The sequence below is a fragment of the Onychomys torridus genome, chromosome 1 (assembly GCF_903995425.1).
Source record: "Onychomys torridus chromosome 1, mOncTor1.1, whole genome shotgun sequence".
Classification (NCBI taxonomy): domain Eukaryota; kingdom Metazoa; phylum Chordata; class Mammalia; order Rodentia; family Cricetidae; genus Onychomys; species Onychomys torridus.
The window spans coordinates 66,531,717-66,541,941 of record NC_050443.1 but is presented as its reverse complement, the minus strand read 5'-3'; positions in this window follow the sequence as shown (position 1 = coordinate 66,541,941).

Below are 10,225 nucleotides of genomic sequence, written 5' to 3'. Positions count from 1 at the left end.
TTCTGGCCTCTATATCTAATGGCTGTTCTGTTCTCTGACCCCAGATAAGTTTATTAGAATACACAATATTTTGGGGAATATAATACCACCACACTCCATGGTATCTTCCTGTCTGAGTTTCTTCTCTGCTTTACCAGACTTCAAGCTTGGGCAATTTATCTAACCTGTCCACAGGAATAAGCATAGTTTGTAACTTACTATGAAAATGAGAGGCAAGCATACAAGTTGGCTCTATGAAAAATTAGTTTGAGTGTTCCCTGGCTGTACTCAGTTTCACTCAAATAGGCCCCATATTAAAATGGCTCATGGGTTTCCATTTTTGCTGTGTTGTAGAGAAAATAGGCAGTGTGACTAGAAACCTGAACAATCTGGCTCACCATGAACTGTAAAAAGTAATGAGGTACAAACATAAATGTCTTATGTTTTGATGGGATTAAGTCATACTAAAATGGGGGAAAAGTTATCATCTCTGTAATCTCCATGAAAAAAAAAAGCAGCCCAATTTCAAATCGTCAACTCTGAGAACAGTAGTGAATATTTGTTGGTATTTCTAGGACTCATCCATATCGATATGTGTGCTCAGTAGTGAGTAAGCATTCTACCTAGTGTATCTAAGAGTAGAGATATGTTCCAAAAAGACTTGGAGCTTGAGGGACAGAATTTCATAGATGTAATGAAGAAAACTGACCAAATTTATATATGGCATTTTGAACCATAATATTCATAAGATCTTTATTGGGGAGTGGGCTGACAGCAGATGAAGGCAGTCATGAAATAAAACTTGCATACAGTAAATGGAAGACAATTAAAGAAGCTGATTTAATGAATCTACAGATTGTGGTCAAATTGAAGCAATGAAAAACAAATAAAAGATAGTATGTATTAAATCACAGTGTAATCTGCATAGTTATTTTACTGAGGGGAAAATCAGGATTCAAATATTGTGTATGAATTTATGCTTAACTGACTGGTAGTATATAGATACATATATAAGCATATGCACACACACACATACATACACAGGCATGTGTGTGCACAGAGACCTGTCCTCCAAAAGTATAAAACAACATAATTTTTTTTTCTGTTGGGCAGAAACAGAGGGGCTTTCGGGATGCTATCATGGTGATGTATAGGGTTGACTGCACCTGGACACAGAGAAAACAATTGTACTCATGAAAACAGACCTAATGCAGAAGCACAGCGCACACATTAGAAGGTTAGCAGGTAGGTATTCAAACTTCATCATGAAATTGTGTATCCATTCTAAAGCCACTTATTATTGGATGTCTTGTGTTCTGAGATCCAAGGTATCTGCTTGCATAATGGGAAGCTGAGTACTTAAGCTTTAAATATAGATCTGGATTGAAGGCTGAAGATTCTACCTTCTGGCTGTACTAGGTGCTCTTCATTGCATCAACACCATACACATTGTCAATATTCTTCACTGACTCAGCCCATCCATTATTTCAATGCTGGTCTACAATCCCAGAGTTTAAAATGTTCCTCTATTTAGTAGTCTAATTGTTGTAACATGGCATAGGAGTAAAGTGGCTAAAAAATGAGTGTAATGAAACATATTCCTGAGATGCAATGTATTAAGCAAAAACTTAAGTATCTAATAAAGTAGTTCTATGTGGAAAAGTTTGAAAGAGCTACTAAAAATTTCAAAGATAATTGAAGGGGACTCGGCCTCAGAAACTAGGAAGAAAAAGAAAAGAGAAGAAGATTATAATATGAGATCAGGGAAGCTGTTATCTAACCTCTCATAATACTTGAGACTGTTTTGCTCAGGAATGGCACATTTTGAGAGCATATAAGGTCACTGGAAAATAGCAGGTAGCTAGCAAGTGGCCAATAAATTCCTGGAATGCAGGAGGTACAGAGATCAAAAGACAAGCACCAAAATACCAGGATGGGGGAGATTTCACAACGAAGAATGTGTACCAGAAAGACAGGTTCAGCAATTTTAAAATGGGCAACAAAAAGGCCCCTGCTGGAGGTCTATGCTCTCTGCACTCAACTCAGAAGCTGACTCATTCACTGAGCCAGCCAATGGCAGCAAAGGTGCAGATATGCAAACAGCAGTGAACTTGAGGAAAGGGATGGAGCAACTTTCCATATATTCTAGTTAATCATACTGTTAGTGTGTTTTGTTACTGTGCTTATCTTCTTCTGTCCTTGTAATGACTGATAAATACCCTCTCATGGTAAATATAAAGATAGATATGTTTAACATGATTTAAACATTATATAGATATGTAATGATTTAAACATTACACAAGTGTATGCAAGCATTATACAAAAATACTGCCATGTTTGTACTCTATTTTGTACTATATATTGTAGTTTTAAATTGCTAACCAAAGGAAGATAATTTATAAAGCTTGTAATAAACAATTTTCAAATTAATAAAAAAGGTATGAAGAATGATTCAACTAGACCTACATATTTAGAGAGTTTATGACAAGGAACACCTATTTTATCCAGATTGCTAGATAATGTTTCATTTATCATTTAGATATAGTAGCCAAAAATGAGTGTTGGTGAATCAACATGAGTTGAGTTCCCTGATAATCAGAGTCTAGAAGCACTTGGCCAGATATTTATTAATAACTGCCCACCTCTCCCCATGATAAATACTTTTGAATTTATATATCTTAACCTGATTGAAACATTATAGACTGTGTACCTATATCAGATCATTACATGGGACATCATTGATTCACTCAGATCTTATGATTTATATATAACTACAAAAACAAACTTTAAAAATACTTTCTCTCAGAAAGTTCTATCATCAGTTTCCCAACTTCTTGAAGAGTGGAGATGAAACAGGGTGCAGATCAAGATAATAGGCTTTGCAAGGTGAACTACAAACAGACACATTTGAACACATAGGAGCTCCGCAGCGCCTTGATTTTGAAACAACTTAGGCCAATGGGGTGACACATCTTTATCCTGATATGTGTGGGCCATGCAAGAGAATGTACTTGATCAAGGAAGCAATGTAACTGGAGCAATTTATACAGGGACTTAAAACACTTTCATAAGTCAAGACACCAAGACTCTTATCAATAAGTGGCTCTGGAAAGTACCTCACAAATTCTCCTCTTCAGGATGTCTATGTGTCCAAGAAAGGATAGCTACAGAATCGACGTATTATGTAGACATCTTTGAAAGCTACTATTCTGCCTAACATAACTATTCACACTATTGTGCTAAGAAAGAACATTACATGTCTCTTCAGTTGGCAGAGGAAGCCTTTGGTAAGCAAAGTTCCTCCCCCCTGCCCCCACACCAAGGAATCTGGAAAAAGAAACTAATACATTTACTAATACAAAACTAATACATTTCCTTGAAGGAAGGAAATGATTTGGATAAAGGGAAGGAAAGAAGAGATGCTATTAATACAAAAGAAGGTATTATAGATATAATAGATATATATTCAATTACTACATTGAGACATAATGAATTATCTAGTAGTAATTTAATTATACATAAGTAGTTATTCATTATTAATTAAAGTGTTGATGTGTTTATTTTTTGTCATAGTTTACCCTTAAAGATATCTCTTAAAGTGCCTTTGGACTGGCTTCTCAAGTTGGTTGATACCGGCTACCATTGTCTTTACTTCCCAACTCAGGCACTCTTTTCCTACCTTTTCTATTTGTACTATGACACACCACGCCTCATTTCTGTCTATGTGAGAGAATTATTACAGTATGCATCTTCAAAGGGGATTGTCATTCTCATGACAAAAGGCCAAAGCTTGAACCACATTTCTTCTACTTAATTGTATACAAAGAATGCAGTGACACACTTGTTCAGGAAAACATAGCAATTAGGACAAATAGAGTGAGGTTACCTCACTGTGTCTTTCCCAGGAACATTCCCCTGTGCAAAAGCATCTGATAGCCAGTCCCAGCAGGCCTGTCTCTGTACAGAGCTGCACCAGAGACCTTTCTTCTCAGATGTCTATTCTAGTTATCCAACATTCTTTTCTGAAGACAAATCTGACTTGTATTCCATTTCTTCTGGTTCCCCCTTCTTGTCCTGGCTTATGTCTGGAAAGTCAATGCCAGAAACAGATCCTTCCCTGTAGCTTTCCCAAACAGCTCTCAAGTGTCCACAGTTTAAATCTAAAAATTATTGTGCGTATGCCTTCCCACTGAACTCATAATGCTAATGTACAGGATTTGGTTTTGTGGATTCTTGTGAAACCAGTGTAAACTTCATATTTTTAAATGGATCATCGTCACTTTTGTGGACAGCTCATAGTTGCACTAGCCAACAAGTGTCCTTGATTACAGTGGTAGAGAAAGTTTTGATAGACATTTTCCATATTGATTCATTTTGCATGTAATACAACAAGTATTATGCAAAGAACAGTTAGTATCAATAATGCACATTGAATGAGAAAACTGACCAATGCTCTTTACATTCAATATGCAAATAAGGAAATAATTGATTTTTATTTTTTTGAGACAGGGTATCTTTGTGTAGCTTTGGGGCCTGTCCTGTACTAGACCTTACTTTTTAGACCAGGCTGGCCTTGAACTCACAAAGATCATCCTGCCTCTGCCTCCCAAGTGCTGGGATTAAAGGCATGTGCCATCACTGCCCAGCTGGAAATAAATATTTTAAGGGGCACTCTAAAAACTTGATAATGGATAAATTCTTTGTAAACTTAAGCTTTTTCTTCATGTCATCCACTCTGGAAGCTACAAAGGGGATGTTCAAGTGGAAGAAAATTATCAACTCCTACATTATTAAGAGAGTCAGATGTAGCAGAAGCAGACTGATTTTGACAAGAAGTGAAAATTGACCTGATTTCTGGTTCTGGCGCTGCCACATATTGACTGCAAAGTTGTTAAAATTCACTCTTTGAGAAGTTCCTACATGTATATAATATGTTTTGTTCATACTGATATCCTATGTCCCTTCTAACTCTCCCTTATAACTCACTAGGTTCAATCAGTTTTGTCCTTATGAGTATGGGCAATCTAACAGGTGCCACTTCCTATAAGAAAACTGGTATTCCCAACTGCAGTATCCTTCAATAATATTTCAAATTAAAGCATGAAGTGCTAAATCAGGAAATTCATAAAGTATCCAGTAACTGAAGAGAATGAAAATCAACACTGCTGCCTCTAAGCAAAGAAAGAATCTAAAGCTGACTTTCAATTTCTAGCTTGCATTTCCTAAGTAAATACTTTGATGATAATTTAGGATAATCTTGGAGTTAGAAAAATCTAAACTTAAATACTAGCAACTCCTATCATGAGCAATTAATAAAATCTGTAAACCTCTGTGTCCAGAAAACACTATTTCTATGTAGTTAACCACCACCTCTAGGTCTTACAACCTTCCTGCTCCCTCTAGTGATCCTTGAGCCTTGGGAATAGGAGTAAAATGTGGATGTCCCATTTAAGATTGAGGTTTCCACAGCCTCTGGTCCTCTGCAGGATGTCCAGCTATTGTTCTCTGTGTTAATTGCCATCTACTTCAAAAACAAACTTCTCTGATTAGGGTTGAGTGATACGATAATCTATGGGCATAACACTAAATATTTTGGAGTTTATTTAATATCATGTTCATTTAGCAAAATAAAAATAGTAGCTTCTCTTCTCGAACATATGACTACATAGCCTTGGGTTGTTGGTCCTGTCAATGGTGCCAGGCATGAGTTCAGTCCATGTTGTGGAAGACTTTAAATGTAATCAGAAAGTGGTTAGTTACTTCCATAACACTCATACCACAATTGGACCAGAGGGCATATCTTGCCAGTCTTGTCATTATGTTAGATCATGGAGTCTATATTCAGGTGAGATTGGTGACTACTTTTTCTTTTATCTTTTCTTTTAGTTCTGGTAGTGTACTTAGTATCTTCCAGTAGTGTGATACCTATCTAGTTCAGATGAAACTTCGAGGTGAATACCAGCTTAATTACTGTGTTCTATGATTCAAGTATGTGGCGTTTTTAGTAGTACTGTCTTACTGTCAAATTCTGGTTCCTGCAAAGCTACCCGTGTTCCAATAGACAGCCCTCTACAAATGCATATACACACAGCTTTAAGTGAACTTAGTGATTTAATAAAAAGAAATTATGAAAATGGATGGGAATAGTGGAAAGAATGTAAAAGCCAGATGATACAATAGAGAGTTATAAAATGCACACTTCCAGAGTTGGTATGATTATCACACTTAGGAACACATGGCAGCTCTAATTACCTGTAAAAGACTTGCACAAGATCAACCTAGCAAAAATTCCAGCATAGACACCCCAATTTATGGCATTCTTCAGGACACACCTCTTAATGAAGAGCTATTGACTGTGGATAGTTGCTAGGGGAGGGAGAATTATTTTGTATGTTTGGCCATTGATATACTTCCCAATGATAGATCTATATCCACATATACATTTGGACAGTACTAGTTAGATTTAGTGGATTGTGATACACACACACACACACACACACACACACACACACAGAATTGGAAGGAAGCCATGTTGTAGGTGATTTCAGGGAATGAAGGAAGGGAAAGGGGAGTGGATGTGATCATGTTTTTTTGTGTACATGAATAAAATTCAAATAACAAAGAAAAAGTAATATTTTTCAAAGAGTGTGTATGTAACAATTAATTTTAGAATGTCATGAATTTGAAAGTCAGTAAGGTGGATATTTGGGAGGGCACAGAGAGAGGAAAGGTAAAGGAGACATGATGTAATTATATTATCTCAAAAATTAAACAAAACACTTTTTTAAAAGACTATTAATGTGACAGTGGAATTTGGACTTAGTACCATGTGCATGCTAAGCACGTGTCCTAAAATTGAGCCACATTCCCAGGCCTATCTCTGTTTTTTCTTAAAACCCTGTGATTTGTGAAGGTGATTCACAAGAAGGAATATACAAAAATCAAGATTTGACATTAATAAAAGGAAACGTTAATTATAAGTCTTACATAACAGCAAATACAAAAGCCGAAGTAAACAATGTTGTCTTTAAATTACTCTTAAATTCTAAGGATAGTGGATAAACAGGGTGACTATTCTGAGTGATATAATATATATTAAATAACACTCAGTTGTGGCTTGGAATTTTATGAAAACCATGACAACCAAATTCTTCTTTAAAAATCGGTAGGCAATACAAAGCCAAGTAGACTGACTAGGATTGCATTGAGCTTCTCAGCCTCCTGTGCATGTGCTCCTTAAACCCATCAAGTGCACTTTGCACAGTGCCATGCGATGTGTTTTCAAAGCTCTAAAATCTTCCAAGTAACGTCAGTCTTTGTGTCAGGCAAAAAAAGACACAGAAACTCAATTTCAAATGCCTGTGATTTTGCATTTTCCAATTAAGCTTGTAAGAAGACTTTTTTTTTTTTTTTTTTTTTTTTTAGATTTTGTATGTGTCACCTGCCAACTATGTATAGTAGATATAATTCTCTTGCATGAATAGAAAAAAATGTATATGACAGAGATCACAGAGCAAGAAATATAGAAACTAATACTAGACCTTAAGCTTTGTAATTTACTGAAATACAGTCCCCCACTTTTTAAATTCTCTAGACATAATGATGACAATTATTTATAGAGCATTTCTATGTGTTAAGCATTGATTTCTTTAGATACTCTATGTAATTTAGTCAGATATTTTTTCCTGTTTCCTACTTTGACAGTGAGAACAGATTTTTTTACCTTCATTCAGCTGACAAAGAACCAAAAGCTTGGATACAAACAAGCAAGCACTTTTACTCAAGGTCACCCATGGCTCCACCAAGTGGTCAAGCCTGAATCCACAGCCATATTCACCTGCCTTTACAGTCATTTTGCCTAGCCTGAGGAGATTATATTTGCCTGGTAGTTGCCATTTTTGAGGATTACCCTGCAGGGAGCCATTGTTGAATACAAAATGTGTTTGGCATAAGCAGTGAAGCAGTGTGATGAAGACCCTGCTTAATTGTTTAAGAATTTACAATTTCTAGGATGGAATGTGACCTTATTTTACATGAACTATATATTTTATGTTTATTTTTCATACTCAATATTCCAGAGGAATCAGGCAGGGTTTTTAACCAGTATTTACCTAATTAAACATATTTAATAATTATGCATATAATATTATCTCTGCATATACATACATAGTAGTAAGGAATGTAGAAAATAGACCTCGGACATATATTCTATATATACATAAACACACATAGACACACATCTACAGGTTGGGGATTCATGTTTCATGTGTCTGTGAGATTGTTTTTTTCTTTAGGAAATAACAAATATTCTAAAATTTTCACACCGTTCTGACTGCTCAAATAACCCTGAGCATGGTGATACATCTGTGATCCCAACACATGTGAGGTTGAGGCAGGGGGATCATTAATTCCAGATATATACATACATATATATACATATATGTATATATCTAGTGATATTGTTTCAAAAAACCAAATAAAGCAAAGCAATGAGCTATCCAAGAGTCATTAAGTTCACCTTCCACAATAAGAATGCATTCTCTTCTTATTTCTCCTTCTTCCCTGTTTTCTATCTGTTATCTGTGTCCTTCCATTGTTCTATATAAAAATTTAATATGGCTACTAAACACAAACATGACCTTGGGGAATGGGCACAAGATAAAACTGTTTCTTTTTCCTCTCTTTTCCATCCTTTATTTGTGTCCTTCCATTCTTCCATATTAAAATTTAATTTGGCTGCTAACACAAACATGACCTTGGCGAATGCATGGTCTACGAAAGAGAGCATTACACAAGATAAAATCTGTCATATAAAGACCAATGATGTGTCACATACTACACATAAAGAATATTTATGTAAACTTGCATGACTTATAAAATGCCCTAAGTAACACTGAAACTCATACCAAATACCAAATAAAGCCAAATACATGGGGAAAAAGAAACAAGGGGGATATTTGGTAAATTTCAGAGAAAAAATAGATTAATATTAATTCTACCTCACCACCTAGCATACTAGTGCAATTATTAACCACATACCACACATGGTTCTCCAGTTTCCTATGCAGTTTTGGGCTTCTTTTCTTTTGCCTCTGCTGACCATTTTGTCTAAAGAAGTCTCTCAACTTTCTACCCAAACTTTCTTGGAATGTCACCTCAAGGATAGGGGTCATACAGGCTCTGAAACTCCTGGCTTGCTTCCTACCATTCTCCCGTTCAACATTGCCAACAACTCCACTGTAGTGGCCTCCCTTTGCTGTGTAGGGGAGTTTACACTACCTTTATGCCATACTTCATGGTATTTGTTTTCTCAATTTCAGAACTGTGGAATCACAAAACACTTAGTAAGTTCTCACTATATGTATGAGGAATGCACTAGTTTTATATAAACATGTATGAAGTTGGTCTAGACAAACTTTGGATTGATATAGTAAAGATTTCAGGTAGCTTGAGTTATCCTGAACCATAGTTGCCTTGTAGCTTAATCTTGAGTCAAAGAATCACAAAAGAAATGGTGGAGGGTGTGAGTACCTACACTGCAGAAGGAATTATATGCCATATAAACAATGAAGGAGAGCATAAATATGCATAGAAAGATACAAGAGACATCCATACAACCGTCTAAGTCTACTACAAGTAGGCTGTGATTGCAGGTCTCTGGGAACAAGTAGCATGAATAAAAAATAAAGTCGTGGGTATTTTAGGTAAGTGGTTGGGTGGGAAGTGCAGAGACTTGATTTTTAAAAAAGAATATTCAGATTAGATACTCATAAATATCTAATATAAATAATTCATTCCCCACTGAGACTGAAACCCCAAATGACAGCTGCTAAAAATATATTTGTGTGAAACCTTAAAGAAGTTTTGCTCAATCTTCAATATCCTCAAAACAGTAAATAGAAACAGAAGTAGTGAATAATTTTTAACTGGTAAATGAAAAGTTTTTTTGTTTGTTTGTTTTTTTTTTGTTTTTGTTTTTGTTTTTGTACAATGTGTCCACCAATTTATGGAGTCTATGGAGAAATGAGAAAGCACATAAAAGTTTTGCAGCATCAGGGTTGATCAGCACATAGTGGCACCAGTGTTCACAATAAAATAGAGGCTGCAATGGGCCTCCAAAATTCTCTGAGCTGACTCTATAGTCATCACTCCTGATGGGCAGCATCTGTCAATACACAAAACAGCTGTCAGGAGAATGGGCCAATGGCACCAGATGTAAGAGCAGGTGTTTGGGTTCTATGGGAAG